Below are 22,314 nucleotides of genomic sequence, written 5' to 3' on the forward strand. Positions count from 1 at the left end.
CAGGCCACACCGACCGACATCGATACTTCTCCTCAGAGCCGCAATCCGTGGAGAATGGGCTGCCATTCCCCATGAAAGCTTCCAGCACCTTATTGAACTTATTTATGGCAGCGAGAGTGGAAGCTGTCATCAAGGCTAAGGGTGGTCCAACACTATATTGAATTCCAGAATTACCGATTGAGGACGCCACGAAATTGTAAGTCATTTTCAGCTAGGTGTCCGGATATTTTTGATCACATAGTGTACGTTTTTCCATTTTGTGAAGTGCACTGTTTCACATTTCTGGACCTTTAAAGCCAGTTGCCAATCTTTACACAACTTCGAAATTTTATCAAGATTTGACCGAGTATTCATATAGCATCTTTCAGACAGCAGTTCCATATTGATAACTGCATCATCTGCAAAAATTCTGGGGTTAGTATCAATATTTTTCGCAAGGTCATTAATATACAATATGAACATCAAGGGTCCCAACGCACTTTCCTGGGTCAGATATGAAGTTCCTTCTGCATCTGATTATGACTCTCCATCCATGATGACAAGCTGCGTCCTCCCTATGAAAGAGTCCTCACTCGAAACTTCACTTGATATCCCGTATGATGGAACTTTTGAAGAACTTCAAGTACGGCCAATACCTTAGACGAGTTAAAAGGAAGGCAGTTTAGTACGGGATTAGAGAATGACGTGTTTCAGGTTGGGGCGTGAGTAGAACTTTCGTGAGGTGTCTGTCAACATCGGTGGCCGTGGACTTGGACGCAGCCACGTGCGCCCCTGACAGGTAGGCCTCCTAACGTGCGGCGGCGTGGGGCTCGCAGCGGCGAGTGCCGCGAGCGTCAATGATTGATGGGCGCGCTGCCCGCGAGGGGAAACAGCCGCCCTGCATAATTCACTCTCCGCCACGCGCCACTCCACGTGCCGACTGCGTGCCGTGTCCACGTGCCGCGGGCCGACCACGCACTGCCTACCACGCGACCCTCCGTTCCTCTAAGTGATGCGTTCCGACGTCTTATCTGCTCACTAAACTGGGTGTTCGTGAAGGATGGAACAATAGCCAGATATTAGTTACTCGGGTAACGAGTGCAAGACTGGACAGTAACGAGATTTCCGTAGAGACGAACTAAAAGTGACTGATTGATTTGAAAATAATTTATTATCCCTCATGATCATACAAATTTAAAGCGACCTGTTTGATTTCGGCCAGCATCGGCCATCGTCGAGTCGTGACGAACATGCTGTGGTACACTCTCGCTACTTCAGAGACGATATTGTCAATATGATATCTTCAGGGGTGGAACTGTACCAAAGTATGTGTTTTATGATCTGAGGATGGCCAAAGGCGGCTGGAACCAATCACTTGGCTTGACATTAGTATGATTGTACGCGGCAACGAATTATTTTGTGTATAGTTCCTTCTTCCAAAAGGATCGTGAACGAGATAAATTTTTGATAACCCTTGCCTCTTTGTCTGAGACATATCTCTATCTGAAGCATGTAAATTCTGAACTAATTGCATTTTGAAGGGTATTCATATAAATTTGTAACTGCCACTTCTAAGCCGGCCGGAGTGGCCGTGCGGTTCTAGGCGCTACAGTCGAAGGTTCGAATCCTGCCTCGGGCATGGATGTCTGTGATGTCCTTAGGATAGTTAGGTTTAATTAGTTATAAGTTCTAGGCGACTGATGACCTCAGAAGTAAAGTCGCATAGTGCTCCGAGCCATTTGAACCATTTTTTTTTTTGCCACATCTAAAATATAAATTTTCACACTCATTTTTTTATATCTTTTGCAGGTACATGTCGAAGAGTTACTATGAAGTTATGAAGTAATATTTTTTTTCAGACTGATAGGATAAGGCTTGACTTTCATTACTACCTGTTAAGTGTTAAGTTGGTGTCACTTGTAGCAACAACACAACATCGTAATGTTCCCTGTTTTACCATTCCACTTTAGTGATATTTTGATTCACTTTCTGACATTCCAAAAAAGTCTGCTCTGGTTGCAGGTCCTTTTACCATTAAGAAGGCAACAGAAATTGTTTTAGTAACCTTTTTGGTTCATGGTGTGGGTTCCTGGTATCATGTCCTAGTTCATGAACCACGGGAAACGTATGAGTGGCCAAGTAAGTGGTCTTCACAGTCGGGATACCAGTTACTTTGGAATAAGGCTGGGCATATCGGACATATTCCGAGTCGTGGCCACCTTTGCGCTCAGACGGCAAAGACTACCAAATCCACCGGTTAGTCCCTCAACCGTTAGGGGTAAAACTCAATGGGACCCGGGGCAAGTAAGGCTAGCTACCTGCTTCCCTGGTACTATAAATATGATGCTGGCAACAATCAGAGCAAAATGCCTCGGACCTTTGGAGGTGACGGAGTCCCACCTCTAATTGACAAACCAGGGACTCCTAAGATACGACTCGGCAAACGAATGGTAACCAAATGGGGAGCTATTAATATCAATGGAGGCTACTCTGGGAAGAAGGTAGAGCTGGCAGAGGCTGCAAGTAAGATGGGATTGGACGTTTCAGCTGTTAGTGACATTCGGGTAAGGGGTGAGAAAGAAGAGGAAGTGGGAGAATACAAGGTCAACCTGTCAGGAGTCAAAGCAGGAATAGCACAATGAGGTGTAGTGCTTTTCATCAGGAAAGAAATGGAACCCAGTGTAGTTGCAATAAGGTATGTAAACGAACGACTGATGTGGATAGATTTGACAGTGTCTAGCAAGAAAATTAGGATTGTGTCAGTATATTCGCATTGCGAAGGGACAGATCAAGATAATATGGGTAGTTTTTATGACGCACTCAGTGATGTAGTTGTTAGAGTAAAGGACAAGGACAATGTTCTGCTCATGGGTGATTTTAATGCCAGGATTGGAAATCGAACTGAAGGGTATGAAAAGGTTATGGGTAAATGTGGAGGCCAACAGGAACGGGAAACAACTCTTGGATTTCTGTGCCAGTATGGGCTTAGTAATCACAAACTCCTTTTCTAAACATAAGAACATTCACCGGTATACTTGGGAAGGCAGGGGAACCAGATCTGTCATTGACTGTATAATAACAGATCAGGAATTCAGGAAGGCCGTGAGGGACACACGTGTATTCAGGGGATTCTTTGATGACACTGATCACTATTTAATCTGCAGTGAAATTGGTATTGTGAGGCCGAAAGTGCAGGAGGTCAGGTCCATGTGTAGGAGGATAAGAGTGGAGAAACGTCAGGATAAGGAAGTCAGACTCACGTACATAACAGTGATCTCAGAAAGGTAACAGTTAGTTGAATGTAGTCAATTGCAGTCACTGGAAAAGGAATGGACAAGGTACAGGGACACAGTACTAGAAGTGGCCAAAGAATGTCTTGGGACAGTAGTGTGTAAAAGTAGGATGAAGCAAACAGCTTGGTGGAATGACACAGTCAAGGCAGCCTGTAAAAGGAAAAAGAAGGCGTATCAAAAATGGCTACATACTAGAACTCAGGTAGACAGAGAAAGTTATGTTGGAGAAAGAAACAAAGCCAAACAGATAATTACAGCATCCAAGAAGAAATCTTGGGAAGACTTTGGAAACAGGTTGGAGACCTTGGGTCAAGCTGCTGGAAGACCATTCTGGAGTGTAATTAGCAGTCTTCGAAAGGGAGGTAAGAAGGAAATGACAAGTATTTTGGACAGGTCAGGAAAACTGCTGGTGAATCCTGTTGATGCCTTGGGCAGATGGAGGGAATATTTTGAAGAGTTGCTCAATGTAGGTGAAAACACGATCAGTAATGTTTCAGATTTCGATGTACAATGGGACAGGAATGATGATGGAAATAGGATCACATTTGAGGAAGTGGAGAAAATGGTCAGTAGATTGCAGTGCAATAAAGCGGCTGGGGTGGATGAAATTAAGTCGGAACTCATCAAATACAGTGGAATGTCAGGTCGCAAATGGCTACACAGGATAATTGAAATGGCGTGGCAGTCGGGACAGGTTCCATCAGACTGGACGAAAGCAGTAATCACACCAATCTTTAAACATGGAAACAGAAAAGATTGTAACAACAACAGAGGTATATCTTTGATCAGCGTTGTGGGTAAAATCTTCTCAGGCATTGTTGAAAGGAAAGTGCGAGTATTAGTTGAGGACAAATTGGATGAAAATCAGTGTGGGTTTAGGCCTCTTAGAGGGTTTCAAGACCAGATCTTTAGCTTACGGCAAATAATGGAGAAGTGTTATGAGTGGAACAGGGAATTGTATCTATGTTTTATAGACCAAGAAAAGGCATATGACCGGGTTCCTAGGAAAAGTTATTGTCTGTTCTACGTTATTATGGAATAGGAGGCAAACTTTTGCAAGCAATTAAAGGTCTTTACATAGATAGTCAGGCAGCAGTTAGAGTTGATGGTAACTTGAGTTCATGGTTCAGAGTAGTTTCAGGGGTAAGACAAGGCTGCAACCTGTCTCCACTGTTGTTCATATTATTTATGGATCGTATGTTGAAAACAATAGACTGGCTGGGTGAGATTAAAATGTGTGAACACAAAATAAGCAGTATTGCATATGCGGATGACTTAGTTGTGATGGCAGATTTGATTGAAAGTTTGCAAAGTAATATTTCAGAGCTAGATCAGAAATGTAAGGACTATGGTATGAAGATTAGCATCTCCAAAACAAAAATAATGTCAGTGGGAAAGAGATATAAACGGATTGAGTGCCAAATAGGAGGAACAAAGTTAGAACAGGTGGACGGTTTCAAGTACTTAGGATGCATATTCTCACAGGATGGCAACATAGTGAAAGAACTGGAAGCGAGGTGTAGCAAAGCTAATGCATTGAGCGCTCAGCTACGATCTACTCTCTTCTGCAAGAAGGAAGTCAGTACCAAGACTAAGTTATCTGTGCACCGTTCAATCTTTCGACCAACTTTGTTGTATGGGAGCGAAAGCTGGGTGGATTCAGGTTGCCTTATCAATAAGGTTGAGGTTACGCATATGAAAGTAGCTAGGATGATTGCAGGTACTAGTAGATGGGAACAATGGCAGGAGGGTGTGCACAATGAGGAAATCAAAGAAAAACTGGGAATGAACTCTATAGATGTAGCAGTCAGGGCGAACAGGCTTAGATGGTGGAGTCATGTTACACGCATGGGAGAAGCAGGGTTACCCAAGAGACTCATGGGTTCAGCAGTAGAGGGTAGGAGGAGTCGGGGTAGACCAAGGAGAAGGTACCTGGATTCGGTTAAGAACGATTTTGAAGTAATAGGCTTAACATCAGAAGAGGCACCAATGTTAGCACTGAACAGGGGATCATGGAGGAATTTTATAAGGGGACTATGCTCCAGACTGAACGCTGAAAGGCATAATCAGTCTTAAATAATTATGATGATGATGATGATGATGATGACCTTTTTGAAAATTTCTTAGCTGCAAAATAAAATGAGACCTTGTTTTATTTACTTCTTTGGCCTTCAGGAAACAAAATTACATCGTTCCCGGTACATCGACAGCTGACTCTTTCAATGATAATCTTTGAATTAATTTTCATAATTATTTCTTCAATAACTATTATAAGAGGAGACCAAAAAGTTTCTGTTTGCGGACGTTGCTGCAACGTATATACAACGTGGTGCGACTCCGATCAGGATATATATAAACACCGGGAATGTAGGTAAATTATCGGCGTGGCATTCGTGTTTTTCCGCCGTGCATGAAGTAAATGCGGAAACGTGAACTCTGCCGACATTGTTACCGAACGTGTTCAAACAGGACCAACGTGCTGTTATTTTTTTCTTGGCTGTCGAAGAACAAGCACCGGTCGATATCCATCGGAGAATTAGGAATGTGTATGAGGGAGCATGTCGGGTGGAAACTACTGTCTGAAAAAACTGCGACAAAGGGTGCTCATGCTTCATGATAACTCGCATCCCCATATTGCAAAATGTTAAGTTAAAAATACCTTTAGCCTTATATATTTTAAATTTAATTTATTTATGCGACCCGTTCTGCGTTTTACTACGCCACCTTTAGGTCTCTCGACCAACGTGTAGTAGTAATCCAGTCTCGCGTGCAAGTCGAAACAGGGGTCGGCATTAAGTAACTGGTACCCGTATCCTCAACAACCGATCCTCTCCGTTCAGCAATTAAAGATCAGCGGATGCACAGAGGGATCACGTCGTTTTTATTACAGATTTGCAGACACCGGTGTATCCTATCTAATTTTGTTAAGCGGCTAAAGACGTTGTAATGTAACGTCAAAACCAGTACCTAAATAAAGAGATGAAATCTGTGGACGCCAGTTATTGGGGCTCCTACAATGACTACATGCGGTTGGTCTTCATCCGATCTACTTTTGTCAAGGGGCTGATGACGATGCAATGTAACATCGAGATCGGTAGCTTAATAAAGAGTAAAAATGAAAATGAACTGCTGTTTACTTCAAATTGATCAGATGGATACAAAAAGAACGCATCGTCAGTTCTATGTGAAATGACGTCAGTTTGTCACTTGGAGAAGACTGGTACCCTCCTTATGCATATTAAAATCGCTGTCTTGATCATAGCGTAGTTTACTGAAAAGATGAACTATTTCAGGATTAAAGCCGTGATTAGATCTTAAAAAACAGTGACTCAACGTCCCATTAATCGAAAAACTTAGTATCCTCTTCGTACAAGGCTACATTTATTATCAATCGGTAGTCTAAAATTTATTTTTAATCAGATTTTCGAAATCTTTTATATGCAAAAAGCTAAATTAAAATACAAGGTCAATCTTAATTTTCAACTGATATCCTCGTGAAGTAAAACATTTTAGTGGTCGAACTGAAGACTCATGTCTTTATTTATTGACCATTCATTTTTCCTGTATGGCAGTTCAGGCTGATAACGAAGGATCAACGTGACGAGCGTAGCGCCCTCAAGCCATTCCTAAGACTTTTGGAGGTAGGGATATCGCGTAGTTTCTCTGCAACACAGAGTCCGACAGTAGTACTATTCGTTTATCGATATTACATGACCATGATGGAAAATAAACTGTATCTGGGGCCGCAAATAATTTTCCCTAGTAGTAGCACGTTTAGAAGTAATACTAAATGTTTACAGATACAGAGGAGAAAAGAATGTGAACCCAAGAGAGGGTCACAGGAAACCCGGGGGGAAAACAAACTGTAGGTTCGGCTAAATGAATCACCCGTCTCATGTCTCCATTAATCATCGTCGCAAGATATCTGTTTATAGAGGGGCCGTGCACAGCAGACTGTTTGCTGTAGCTAAGGACTTCAGTAATAACAGGTGAGAGACTACCTCTGATCTCGTACTCCGTACCGTTCGTGGATTATGCCTTTGGTAATTGTTCGATGGCCATGTAGGTAGGACCAAGGCCCCGAATTGTATCTGTAAGTAGGTATACTTCAGGCAAGGTATCACGTCTCTGCCGAAATCGTGATAAATTTGTAACCATTCCAACGGTTACGTAACGCGCTTGACAATCACAGCTGAGAAAACCTGAGTTAAAACAACTTGACGTCACTCTGACCGATTTTCTCTAAACTTGGCCTCTGTCATTTCTAATTAAGCGCCAAATGAACACTGCATTTTCACGTGCGATGTATGAAATCACGGTTACTCTAGTATCTGCTTCAACCATTCGATGACGAGTGTGTAGTTTGATCGTACTTCGGTCATATCTACCCGTACTGCGTTAGAAGGATGTATTTCATGGGATTGTTTTTAAATCTTATTCACTTGTAATTCATCGGACACAAAATGCATTTGTATGAAAATTTCTTCGTAGTTTCCGAACGTAATAAGAGAAATGTATAAAATTTCAGTTTACTTGATACATTACTTACTAAGTGGGCCCGTATTAAAATAAAAATTAGCGCATATCATTTACTATTTGATTTTGACTACCGATATAGCTGTTTAAAACTATGATCTGTAAATACACCGAAGCAACAAAGAAACTGGTACAGGAATGCGTATTCACATACAGAGATAGGTAACCAGGCAGAATACGGCGTTGCGGTCGGCAACGCCTACCTAAGACAACAAGTGACTGGTGCAATTATTAGATCGGTTACTGCTGCTACAATGGCAAGTTATCAAGATTTACTTGAGTTTTAACGGGGTGTTATAGTCGGCCCAAGAGCAATGAGACACAGCATCTACGTGGTAGCGATGAAGTGGGGATTTTCCCGTAAGACTAATTCTCGAGTATACCGTGAGTATCAGGTATCCGGTAAAACATCAGATCTCCGACGTCCCTGATGCCGGAAAAAAGGTCCTGCAAGAACGGGACCAACGACGACTGAAGACAATCGTTCAACGTGACAGCAGTGTAACATTTCCGCTGATTGCTGCAGATTTCAAAGCTGGGTTATCAACAAGTGTCATCGTGCGACCCATTCAACGAAACACCATCGAAGTGGGCTTTCAGGGCCGAAGGCACGCTCGTGTACCCTCGATGACTGCACAACACAAAACTTTACGCTTCGCCTATGCCTGTCAACACAGACATTGGACCGATGGTGACTGGAAACACGTTCCCTGGTCGGACGAGTCTCGTTTCGAATTGTATCGAGCGGATGGACGTGTACGGGTACGGAGACAACCTCGTCAATCCATGGACCCTGCAGGTGAGCAGGCGACTTATCAAACTGGTGGAGACTCTGTAATGATGTGGTGCGTCTGCAGTTGGAGTGATGTGGGACCCCTGATACGTCTAGATACGACTCTATTGTGCATTTCGACGGACTTGGCCAGTTCTAGCAGGACAATGCAACACCCCACACTACCAGAATTGTTCAAGATCTTCTGAGTTTAAACACTTTCGCTGGCCACCAAACTCCCCAGACATGAACATTATTGAGCATGTCTGGAATGCCTTGCGACGTGCTGTTCAGAAGAGATCTCCATTCCCTCGTAATTTTTGTATTTATGGTCAACCCTGCAGAATTCATGCTGTCAGTTCCCCCCAGCACTACTACAGATATTAGTCGACTCCATGCACTTCTGCGTGTTCGCAGGGGCCCTACACGATATTAGGCAGGTGTACCAGTTTCTTTGGCTCTTCAGTGTAAATAAAATAAAAAGGACACAATTTTATATATTACATATCATTACCAGTCATTTATTTGTTTACTAACGTATCCAGTCTCTGCTAAAGTTCGTTGATATTTCTTAAGACCAATTCTTTAGAAGAAAACCAACAACATTCGTTTATCAAAATTCCTTGAGATCATACTTGATCTGCGTAAAATCGAAAGTACCTCTTCCATGATGGTTTTTCTCTAGATCCGCTGCCACTCTCTACTAGCAGGCATTACTAATTCCTTGCCAGCGGTGTTTCATGGCATTTTTCATAGAGCGCAACTCCATTATCTGATAAAAGCATCTTTTCGACAAACCACGTCCACGAAGTTACATATCGAAGGCAAAAATAATAATTTTAGTTTCTTATAATATTTTTGCGTATTCTGTTGTAACTCGCTGCTATTACATTGTAAATTACGTTGGACGAAAGAAATATGAAAGAAAGAAAATTTCCGTTGGGTCCAATAATGCCAGGTTAAAGTATGCCGTGAGAATGACTGCATTTTCCTCCATTTCTGTTTTCTGATGAAATCAAGTAATGGTAAACTGCGTGGTAACAAACGGAATTCACTCTTTTCCGACTACTTTGGAGTGAACACCAATTCCCAAACCTTTGTAGCAGTTCTTTAGCACACACAACTCAATGTGATAGTCTTTGCTATGGTATCATACTTAAAACGCCAGTGCTTTAGGTGCTAACCTCACTTTTATGGAAGAACTGTACAGCGGTAATGAATAAATAAATGTTCACACATTGTAGCAATTTCTACAATATGTTTCGTCTCTTTGATCTCCTTTGGATAGTTTTAAGTACATTGTGTGACCGCTTACTGAGTGACTGCAGTTTAGTGATTTAATTTGTCACGGTCATCCGTGATCAGATGGCGCTCAGGAGTGCTGTCGGTGCACCCTCTGTTCTGACTCTGCAGCCAGTAAGTGTACTGAGTTTAGAGGCGAGCGGAGCAACATTCATTCTAGGGCGCAACCATGTCTCACAGACAAGTAAATACTCATGCTGGACAACTTCAGCCAGTTGAAACGGCTCGCTCTGTGGGTCTGCGGGAAGCTGGATGAGCGTATCGACGGGTTGCTACACTTACTGGGCACAGTGCATCGGTCGTGTGTCGCTGAGGTCAACAGCGGTCTGTAAAATATTCCCATACCTCTAGACCAGGTTTTGGTCGTCCGCGTAGTATAGATGCACGTGAAGATCGACGCGTCGAGCGATCAGCCTTAGCAGACCGCACACCATCAAGGGACAAACTCTAGGAACATGTGGCAACTGTGGTGTCATCTCGGACCATTAGGAACCGTCTGCCTGTAGCATGATTAAGATCATGTGTACCTGTGGTCAAGCTACCACTGACACCAAGACACCACCCAGCATAACAAATGAGGTGTCGTTACAGAGTTGACTGGAGTTTGGACGGCACTCTCTTGTCTTCTGTGATGAGAGTAGGTTCTGTCCCTATGCGAGTGATGGACATACACGCTTGTGGCGTAGATATGGTGAGCTGCCTTTTCCAGAGTGCACTGACCTACGACACACAGGCTCCGTCGCAGGCTTCATAGTGTTGGTAGATCATCAGTTGCAACCGACGGTCATGATTTTTGTGCTTCTGTAGAATAAAGTTACCAGTGGTCGCTTCATTTCACAGGTTGTTATCACCTTGCTACTGTCACATCTTTGACAGGAAGTTAATGTGCATTTTCAGAAGGACAACGCACGTTCATATTCGGCTGCTGCGACACAGTGTCTTGCCCTGGCCAGCAAGATCGCCAGATGTCATCCCATTCGCCAATTGAAGACGTGGGACATCATGAAGTGGGATCCTGCAAGAACCTTTTGCTGAATTGCAGCGAAATGTTCGAGATACCTGGGACAATCTATCGCAGGATGCCATTCTGCACCTTTATTATCGTTTTACTGCAAGAATACACGCCTGCATTGCCGCCGGAGGAGGAGGATACACTGTGTATTGATGTATTGATGCAACTGCTTGGGCACATTTTACTGTGATACGCGTGTTTCATTTCGTCTGATTTTGTTATCGTATACCCTTACAATACTTTTCACCTCACTTGTCGATAAAATGACCTTGTCCTGAGGGGAATGAAATATTTTTCCGGGTTTTAGCAGAGCCATCATCATCGCCACCATCGTCCGCTGGTGCCTGTTAAGTCAGTGAGTACGAGCTGAGACCAACGTCGATATGCAGTACAGTTGGTATGGCGTGCTTTCCAGCCAGTCACTGACCCAACACCATTTTTACAGGTTCCCAAGGCTTACCAGAGGTCGGCAAGAGGACGTCGAAGTGCAGCCTAAATCGGAAATATTTTTCAATGACCTAAAATGTGTTCAAGACACCAAGGTCTGCAGTTTCTTCATAATTTGTTTACATTCCTGTGTGTTTTATTCGAGTCTGTGGTTCTTGAATAAAGCGATTCTTATGATATTCATTGGACCTCTTCACAAACCGGACATTAGAAGTTTACTGTGAGTGAAGCGTGTCTTCTAGAACAAGAGTCATTTACTGATATGATTGATCGTTGTAGAGATAGACCATGTAAATCTACATCCATACTGTTCAAAAGAACATCGAGTGAGGTAGCTCAGTGGTTAGCACACTGGACTCGCATTCAGGAGGACGTCGGTTCAAATCCCCTTCCGACCATCCAGATTTAGGTTTCTTGAGATTTCCCTAAATCGCATAAGGCAAATGCCGAAATCGTTCCTTTGGAAACGTCACTGCCGATTTCCTTCCCCATCTTTCAACAATTCGAGCACGTCTTCCATATCCTTCTTCCTTCATTCTCCAAGGTGGATGGAAGAAGGTACTTCTTACTGTAACAAGAATCAGAGTCTTTTCCCGTACCAGTCGTGTATGAAACGCAGAAAGGAAAACTGTTTAAATGAATCTGTGGGCGTTGTAATTAATGTAATTTTGGTTTCTCTTTTGTGGTACATACATAGAGAATTGTAGACAGCTGTAAAATGTTCCTCATTTAATGGTAGTTCTGGGAACTTCGTAAGTAGGCATTCGCAAGATAGTTTGCGAGTGTCAGCTATTTCAGGCTTTTTAGAATTTCTGCTACGCTCTATCGCGGTAAACCAAGCCGGTAATAATTAGTGCTGTCCTTCATTGCATAAATGGGTGCCACAAAATTGAGCCGTGTTCTACAATTGGTCACACGACTGTTTTTAAGGGGATTGGTTCGAGAACACAATGGGGTAATTTGAAAAATTTGTCAGTTTTCTGTATAGTGTAGGTCAAAGAAAGTTGTAAGGCCACGTTATGCTTACCATCTTTTAAAAGATATTTTGGGAACAATTTGATGCACAAACTACATCTTTAGGTTTCACACATTTTTCTGAGTTGCATTTTGTGTTGCAAGTGAAACAATGTATTTTAATTATTTAATGCACAACCTAGGTACACATATCTCGAAATAAAAACAAAGTAAATGCTTGTTTTTTTTCTGAGCGCTCTTTACATAGTTATGTTTAACGTACACTTTCAAAAAGATGTTTCTATCATAAATTACAGTTCAAAAAATGTTCAACAGTGATAATCAAATGTTTCACTAATTAACTCATAGTTTTATTTGATAAAGTCTTTAATTTTCAAATTTAAGTAATGAGAATAGTCTGCTTTCTAGTTAAGTATGTTTTAAGACAGCATACAAAATTTCAGCCCCGTATCTTTAATAGTCTTTAATCAATGTATACTAGAATATCAAACTGTGAACTTCCGGGAAAGCCAAGTTGTTTCTCTACCTACCCTGCACAACACTAATGCACCCTATATCAAAAATGGTTCAAATGGTTCTGAGCACTATGGGACTTAACATCTGAGGTCATCAGTCCCCTAGAACTTAGAACTACTTAAACCTAACTAACCTAATGACATTACACACATCCATGCCCGTGGCAGGATTCGAACCTGCGACCATTTCGGTCGCGCGGTTCCAGACTGAAGCGCCTAGAACCGCTCGGCCACACTGACCGGCGCACCCTATATCAATATTCGTCTTGTTTCGGGTGGTGCCCTTCACCCCTTTTCTTTTTCAGACTTCTTGCTTCTTTGGGGGCTTCCAAGACTGATTTCTCCTGTGGTCAATGGCAGCTAAAGTTCTTTTCGTATTTAGTCCACCAGGCCCTCCCATTAATTCCATAACCTTAAATCTTGACACTGTACCGTCACTGAAATCTAGAAGAGCGTTCAGCAACAAATATTTTCAAAATATTTCCTCCTACCATAACAGTTTCTGGTATCTGTTCACATATACAGTTGTTAAACGCTGAAACTGGTTGCTAAGTAAAATAAGGTTGGAAACTTGACGGCTGAAAGATTTTTAATTTGACATCCTCTATCGAACAGCCGAGTCCCGCAACCATCTCTAAAAAGATGGACATACAGAGAACTATAAGAGTGTGTTCGTACCTGTAAGAGACAGTTGATACTGATTGTAGTCGTATAGGACAGCAAGTTTCAGCATTTTGTGACGCGCGCGGTTTTACGTTTGGCAACATTTAAGCTGGTTGCCAGAGATTGTGAGGAAAAAGCCTGTTGTCCAGCGTCGATTCACGAAGAGCCGTCACCCAAGCCCCGGGTGTGCTTCGGCCACGATATCGGGGGAAGAGCTCTGTGCGAGGCCTGGCTCTTCGATCTCCGATACGAACCGGCTGGTGCGCCGGACCAACCCTTTAGGGAAGCGAGGAGAGCGCGGCATGTGAAAGGTGGGGGGGGGGGGGGGGCGGAGAACGGGGCCACGCCCATCGCCAGGAATTCCACTCTCCACATATCGCATCGCTGTCGGAGTAGCCACCGAAAAAGCAGGCCCGCTCTGGCAAGGAAGAGTTCTCGTGGAGAGGTCGAACCACCAACCGACGTTCTAGTCACAAGCAGGCATAAGGGATCGGTGAAGTTCACTTGTTTACAGCAGGTATTAACATGAGACACTTACATACCCCACCCAATAAAACAAGTAAATTTGCTCCACACACATGTACACACATCCATCGAAACCTATCCCTCCAAAAGAATACGTAAGATACATGCAATAACAACGACAATAAAATAAATGAATGAGATACTGGTGGTCAATATCAATATCTGCTATTAATGGTCGGTCCACAATGTCAACATAGACAGTAAACACGCTTCACTGAAATTACATTTATTCCCAAGGAGAACAAATACTGAGAAAAGTTTGTCACCAAAAGACAAAGAAATTACATTCGAAAGTACGCAAAATACTTTGAGTCTTTACAGGGATGAGAGGACTTGGCGTTGCAGCTTATCTTTTTGTAGACGATACGTTGTGACGTTAGCAGCGGTTCGGTGATTCTGACGGCGTAATTATTGTAGCTACTTCAACAAATAAATCAACAATAATCATCTGTAAGTAGCCTGTTTATATGTTTGTATGTTGGAAGCCCCGCGCGAACCCCCCCCCCCCCCCCACTCGCCCCCTCCCATGAACCATGGACCTTGTCGTTGGTCGAGAGCCTTGCGTGCCTCAGCGATACAGATCGCCGTACCGTAGGTGCAACCACAACGGAGGGGTATCTGTTGAGAGACCAGACGAACGTGTGGTTCCTGAAGAGGGGCTGCAGCCTTTTCTGTAGTTGCAGGGGCAACAGTCTGGGTGATTGACTGATCTGGCCTTGTAACACTAACCAAAACGGCCTTGCTGTGCTGGCACTGCGAACGGCTGAAAGCAAGGGGAAACTAGAGCCGTAATTTTTCCCGTGGGCATGCAGCTTTACTGTACAGTTAAATAATGATGGTGTCCTCTTGGGTAAAATATTCCGGAGGTAAAGTAGTTCCCCATTCGGATCTCAGGGCGGGGACTGCTCAGGAGGACATCGTTATCAGGAGAAAGAAAACTAGCGGAGCACGGATCGGAGTGTGGAATGTCAGATCCCTTAATCGGGCAGGTAGGTTAGAAAATTTAAAAAGGGAAATGGACAGGTTAAAGTTAGATATAGTGGGAATTAGTGAAGTTCGGTGGCAGGAGGAACAAGACTTCTGATCTGGTGAATACAGGTTTATAAATACAAAATCAAATAGGGGTAATGTAGGAGTAGGTATAATAATGAATAAAAAATAGGAGTGCGGGTAAGCTACTACAAGCAGCATTGTGAACGTATTATTGTGGCCAAGATAGACACGAAGCCCACGACTACCACAGTAGTACAAGTTTATATGCCAACTAGCTCCGCAGATGACGAAGAGATTGATGAAATGTATGATGACATAAAAGAAACTATTCAGATACTGAAGGAGACGGTGACTGGAATTCGATAGCAGGAAAAGGAAGAGAAGGAAACGTAGTAGGTGAATATGGAATGGGGGTAGGAAATGAAAGAGGAAGCCACCTGGTAGAATTTTGCACAGAGCATAGCTAACACTTGGTTCAAGAATCATAAAAGAAGACTGTCTACATGGAAGAGGCCTGGAGGTACTGGAAGATTTCAGAAGGATTATATAGACCGGTGACCTCGCTGTTTGGTCTCTTCCTCCAAACTACCCAACCTCCCCCCCCCCCCCCCCAGAAAAATTATATAATGGTGAGACCGAGATTTAGGAAACAGGTTTTAAATTGTATGACATTTCCAGGGGCAGATGTGGACTCTGACCACAGTCTATTGGTCATGAACTGTAGATTAAAACTGAAGAAAATGCAAAAAGGAGGGAATTTAAGGAGATGGGATCTGGATAAACTGACAGAACCAGAGGTTGTAGAGAGTTTCAGGGAGAACGTTAGGGAACAATTGACAGGAATGGGGGAAAGAAATACAATAGAAGAAGAATGGGTAGCTTTGAGGGGTGAAATAGTGAAGGCAGCAGAGGATCAAGTAGGTAAAAAGACGAAGGCTAGTAGAAATCCTTGAGTAACAGAAGATATGTTGAATTTAATTTGCGAAAGGAGAAAATATAAAAATGCAGTAAATGAAGCAGGTAAAAAGGTATTCAAACGTCTCATAATTGAGATCGACAGGAAGTGTAAAATGGCTAAGCACGGATGGCTAGAGGATGTAGAGGCATATCTCACTTGGAGAAAAGAGAACTACTTGTATGAATATCAAGAGCTCAGATCGAAACCCATTTCTAAGCAAAGAAGAGAGAGCAGAAAGGTCGAAGGAGTATATAGAGGGTCTGTACAAGGGTGATGTACTTGAGGACAATATTATGGAAATGGAAGAGGATTTAGATGAAGATGAAATGGGAGATATGATACTGCGTGAAGAGTTTGACAGAGCACTAAAATACCTAAGCAAAACAAGGCCCCGGGAGTAGACAACATTTCATTAGAACTACTGACAGCCTTGGGAGAGCCAGTCCTGACGAAACTCTACCATCTTCTGAGCAAAATGAATGAGACAAGCAAGAAGAATACAATAATTCCAGTCCCAAAGAAAACAGGTGTTGACAGATGTGAAAATTACCGAACTATCAGTTTAAAATGTCACGGCTGCAAAATACTAACACAAATTCCTTACGGACGAATGGAAAAACTAGTAGAAGCCGACCTCGGGGAAGATCAGTTTGGATTCCGTAGAAATATTGGAACACGTGAGGCAATACTGTCCCAACGACTTATCTTAGAGAATAGCATTAGTAGACTTAGAGAAAGCTTTTGACAATGTTGACTGGAATACTCTCTTTCAAATTCTGAAGCTGGGAGGGGTAAAATATGGGGAGCGAAAGGCTATTTACAATTTGTACAGAAACCAGATGGCAGCTATAAGAGTCGAGGGACATGAAAGGGAAGCAATGGTTGGGAAGGGAGTGAGACAGGGTTGTAGCCTCTCCCCGATATTATTCAATCTGTATATTGAGCAAGCACTAAAGGAAACAAAAGAAAAATTCGGAGTAGGAATTAAAATCCATGGAGAAGACATAAAAACTTTGAGGTTCGCCGATGACATTGTACGAGGTGCATTCAAGTTCTAAGGCCTCCGTTTTTTTTTTTTTTTCTAATTAACTACTCACCCGAAATCGATGAAACTGGCGTTACTGCTCGATGTAATCGCCCTGCAGACGTACACATTTTTCACAACGCTGACGCCATGATTCCGTGGCAGCGGCGAAGGCTTCTTTAGGAGTCTGTTTTGACTACTGGAAAATCGCTGAGGCAATAGCAGCACGGCTGGTGAACGTGCGGCAACGAAGAGTGTCTTTCATTGTTGGAAAAGGCCAAAAGTCACTAGGAGCCAGGTCAGGTGAGTAGGGAGCATGAGGAATCACTTCAAAGTTGTTATCACGAAGAAACTGTTGCGTAACGTTAGCTCGATGTGCGGGTGCGTTGTTTTGGTGAAACAGCACACGCGCAGCTCTTCCCGGACGTTTTTGTTGCAGAGCAGGAAGGAATTTGTTCTTCAAATCATTTTCGTAGGATGCACCTGTTATCGTAGTGCCCTTGGGAACGCAATGGGTAAGGATTACGCCCCCGCTGTCCCAGAACATGGTCACCATCATTTTTTCAGCACTGGCGGTTACCTGAAATTTTTTTGGTGGCGGTGAATCTGTGTGCTTCCGTTGAGCTGACTGGCGCTATGTTTCTGGATTGAAAAATGGCATCCACGTCTCATCCATTGTCACAACCGACGAAAAGAAAGTCCCATTCATGCTGTCGTTGCGCGTCAACATTGCTTGGCAACATGCCATACGGGCAGCCATGTGGTCGTCCGTCAGCATTCGTGGTACCCACCTGGATGACACTATTCGCATTTTCAGGACGTCATGAAGGATTGTGTGCACAGAACCCACAGAAATGCCAACTCTGGAGGCGATCTGTTCAACAGTCATCCGGCGATCCCCCAAAACAATTCTCTCCACTTTCTCGATCATGTCGTCAGACCGGCTTGTGTGAGCCCGAGGTTGTTTCGGTTTGTTGTCATACGATGTTCTGCCTTCATTAAACTGTCGCACCCACGAACGCACTTTCGACACATCCATAACTCCATCACCACCTGTCTCCTTCAACTGTCGATGAATTTCAATTGGTTTCACACCACGCAAATTCAGAAAACGAATGATTGCACGCTGTTCAAGTAAGGAAAACGTCACCATTTTAAGTATTTAAAACAGTTCTCATTCTCGCCACTGGCGGTAAAATTTCATCTGCCGTACGGTGCTGCCATCTCTGGGACGTATTGACAATGAACGCGGCTTCACTTTAAAACAATGCGCATGCTTCTATCTCTTTCCAGTCCGGAGAAAAAAAGTCCAAGGCCTTAGAACTTGAATGCACCTCGTAATTTTGTCGGAGACAGCAAAGCACTTGGAAGAGTAGTTCAACGGAATGGATAGTGACTTGAAAGGAGGATATAAGATGAACATCAACAAAATCAAAACGAGGATAATGGAATTTAATCGAATTAAGTCGGGTGGCGCTGAGGGAGTTAGATTAGGAAATGAGACGAAGTAGTAAACAAGTTTTGCTATTTTGGGAGCAAAATAACTGATGATGGTCGAAGTAGAGAGGATATAAAATGTTGACTGGCAATGGCAAGGAAAGCGTTTCTGAAGAAGAGAAATTTGTTAACATCGAGTATAGATTTAAGTGTCAGGAAGCCGTTTCTGGAAGTATTTGTTTGGAGTGTGACCATGTATGGAAGTGAAACGTGGACGATAAATAGTTTGGACAAGAAGAGAATAGAAGTTTTCGAAACGTGGTGCTACAGTAGAATGCTGAAGATTAGATGGGTAGATCACATAACTATTGAGGAGGTATTGAATAGAATTAGGGAGAAGAGAAATTTGTGGCACACCTTGACTAGAAGAAGGGATCGGTTTGTAGGACATGTTCTCAGACGTCAAGGGATCACCAATTTAGTATTGGAGGGCAGCGCGGAAGGTAAAAATCGTAGAGGGAGACCAAGAGATGAATACACTAAGCAGATTCAGACGTAGATACTGGGAGGTGAAGAAGCTTGCACAGGATAGAATAGCATGGAGAGCTGCATCAAACCAATCTCTGGACTGAAGACCACAACAACAGCAACATGTTGGCAGCGCCAGGAGTGCATTAATAACACTGACATCGCTGTGCGTCCTCTGTAAGAAACTCCGTTGCTGGTCTGCCTCGCAGTTAGAAGTTAATAGTTAGCAGTGTTAGAGGTGAGCAGTGTTACCGCGAGCTGACGAGCTGGAAATGCAGATTTAGTGTTGGTTGGGAGCGGATTTTAAATGATCATTCATGTATGCCCTAATGTCTGAAAAATGGAACTATTAACGATTATATAATTTTGGAACTGGATGTCACATGATTAAGGTAAAATTTGTTAAATACATTGTTTGCTTGGCAATAAAATCATTCCTTTGCTAACCACATGCCTATTAGTAATTAGAGCCTACTGTAGTTAGAATCTTTTTATTTAGCTGTCTGTATGCTTGCTGTATTTGCTGTAGTTTGTGTCATGAAGACTTTCTGTGAGGTAAGTGACTTATGAATTTATGGTTTTTGTTGGCATTTCTTCTAATTCAGGGCCATTCTTTAGTATTAACTATTTGCAGTCAGATTGCGTTGCGTTTGTATATTGTGGGTCATAAATGAACAGAATAAGTTTGAGATTTATTTGTCAGAGAAAATTCTGTAAGTCAGTGTTGAAATGATAAAAAAATAAGTAACGAGACAGTAGGTTCAATTGCACTCAGCAGTTTAAGAAGGTTCAGTAGTTGCAATCAGCGGTTTAAGTAAAAACATAGAAGTTTCACACCACCTCAGTGTATGTTTCTCCATATCATTTCTTTTGTCACTGGTTGGCAGACGTAGTTTTTGCTGTACAAATCCACGTTCTTAGGTGTATGATTACAACGTTCTTTACACACACATTTCTGTTGCTAATGTCTTGCACGCAGTTTTAAAGCAGTATAGAATGCACTGTTACTCGCCGATCGCGGACCAAGGACGTAGGTAGGATTTTGTCGAATGGCGATTGGCGGGAGCGGGAGGGCGGGGGGGTGGGTCTGATTTGCTAAATGACACTTGGTACAAAACGACGATCGGTAGACCCCTTCTACTGTCTACTGTAAATATCGTTGATCGACGCGTATTGTATAAACCTTCGCAAAACAACATTAAAATTAAATAGAGTCTGCCCGAGAAATAAATATTCCGCAAATCAAGGTAAGCACTGCTAAGGTAATAGAAAAGTAACTTCTATATCATGGTTTTATAGCTGCAAACCATTACAGACTGAAAATAGTAAACAATATCTGAAAAATTATAAAAAGTACTGAACTCCAGACTATGAGTAAAAATAATTATTCTGAATATTTTAAACAGAGTAGAGAAATATTTAATACAAAATTGTTAAGGCTTTCGTGGCCACTAGTTGACAAACTGCCTATTTGCTTCTGTCTCGTGTTTTTCGGCCGGCGTTCGTCTGATGATTTTACTGACGTTTCGCCAGCACGAGTGGCTGGCATTGTCAAAGCTTCACCCTCCATTGCCGGTGGTGAGCTGGAGCCGAGCTCGCGACCGCAGCCTATATGTACTTAGTGCGCCAATGTCCGAGGGCTTCTCCGAGGTCATTTCCGATGCGGTTCTCTTCTTGCTACCTGCGACGGACGTTCGCTGCAGTATGGGAAGCCAGGAAGCAAGAGGAGAACCGCACCGGAAATGACCTCGGAGAAGCCCTCGGACGTTAGCGAGCCAGGTTCATATAGGCTGCGGTCGTGAGCTCGGCTCCTGTTCACCACCGGCAATGGAGGGTCAAGCTTTGACAATGCCAGCGACTCGTGCTGGCGAAACGTCAGTAAAATCATCAGACGAACGTCGGCCGAAGAACCCGAGACAGAAACAAATAGGCAGTTTGTCAAATATTTAATGCATAGTCCAGTCACACAGTTATCCGGATGTCTTATTTATCAGTTATGTTATGTGATAGCAAAAGTCTAACTATAACCTGAGTTAAGCAGTTTAGCTAAAGATACACGCCAAGCCACAAGACAAAAAAAAGCTACACACCACGAAGGAGTTATCCGAATAGAACGGAAATCGGTAGATGAGATGTACATACACAGTCATACAAATGGTCACAATTTCAGAAATGTTGTATGATTTATTGAAAATAAACCACTTCAGGAAACAAAAGCAAAGAAAACGAGTAAAGGAAACAAAAGAAAAATTCGGAATGGAATTAAAATCCATCGGGAGCAAAATAACTGATGACGGTCGAAGTAGAGAGGATATAAAATGTAGACTGCCAATGGCAATGAAAGCGTTTCTGAAGAAGAGAAATTTGTTAACATCGAGTATAGATTTAAGCGTCAGGAAGTCTTTTCTGAAAGTATTTGTATGGAGTGTAGCCCTGTATGGAAGTGAAACGTGGACGATAAATAGTTTAGACAAGAAGAGAATAGAAGCTTTCGAAATGTGGTGCTACAGAAGAATACTGAAGATTAGATGGGTAGATCATATAATTATATTGAATAGAATTGGGGAGAAGAGGAGTTTGTGGCACAACTTGACTAGAAGAAGGAATAGGTTGGTAGGGCATATTCTGAGGCATCAAGGGATCACCAATTTAGCATTGGAGGGCAGCGTGGAGGGTAAAAATCGTAGAGGGAGACCAAGAGCGGAATACACTAAACAGATTCAGAAGAATGTAGGTTGCAGTAGGCACTGGGAGATGAAGAACCTTGCACAGGATAGAGCAGCATGGAGAGCTGCATCAAACCAGTCTCTGGACTAAAGACCAACAACAACAAAGAACTTCACAAATGGTGAAAGTCAATAATGCGTTGGTCTACTTATTCCAGCCGTTATTCGGCCTTGGTTTTAGTATTACAGTTGTTGGGTGTCCTCCTGAGGGATATCGTGCGAAGCTCTGTCCAGTTGGCGCATTAGATAGTCAATATCCGAGGTCGTTGGAGGGTCCTACCCATAATGCTCCGAACCTTCTCAATTGGGGAGCGATCCAGCGACTTTCCTGGCCAAGATAGGATTGGGCAATTACAAATAAAAGCAGTAGAAACTCTCTCTGTATGCGGGAACTCATCTTCTCGCTGAAATACAATCCCAGTATGGCTTGCCACGAAGAGCAGCAAAACGAGACGTAAAATATTGTCAATGTACCGCTGTGCTTTAAGGGAGTAGCGGATGACAACCATAGGGATCCTGCTATGAAAATAAATGGCACCCTAGACCATCACTCCAGGTTACCGTGTCGTGCGACGGCTACAGTCATGTTGGGACCTCACCGCTGTCTGGGGCGTCTCCAGACAGGACTC

The sequence above is a fragment of the Schistocerca cancellata genome, chromosome 3 (assembly GCF_023864275.1).
Source record: "Schistocerca cancellata isolate TAMUIC-IGC-003103 chromosome 3, iqSchCanc2.1, whole genome shotgun sequence".
NCBI lineage: Eukaryota > Metazoa > Arthropoda > Insecta > Orthoptera > Acrididae > Schistocerca > Schistocerca cancellata.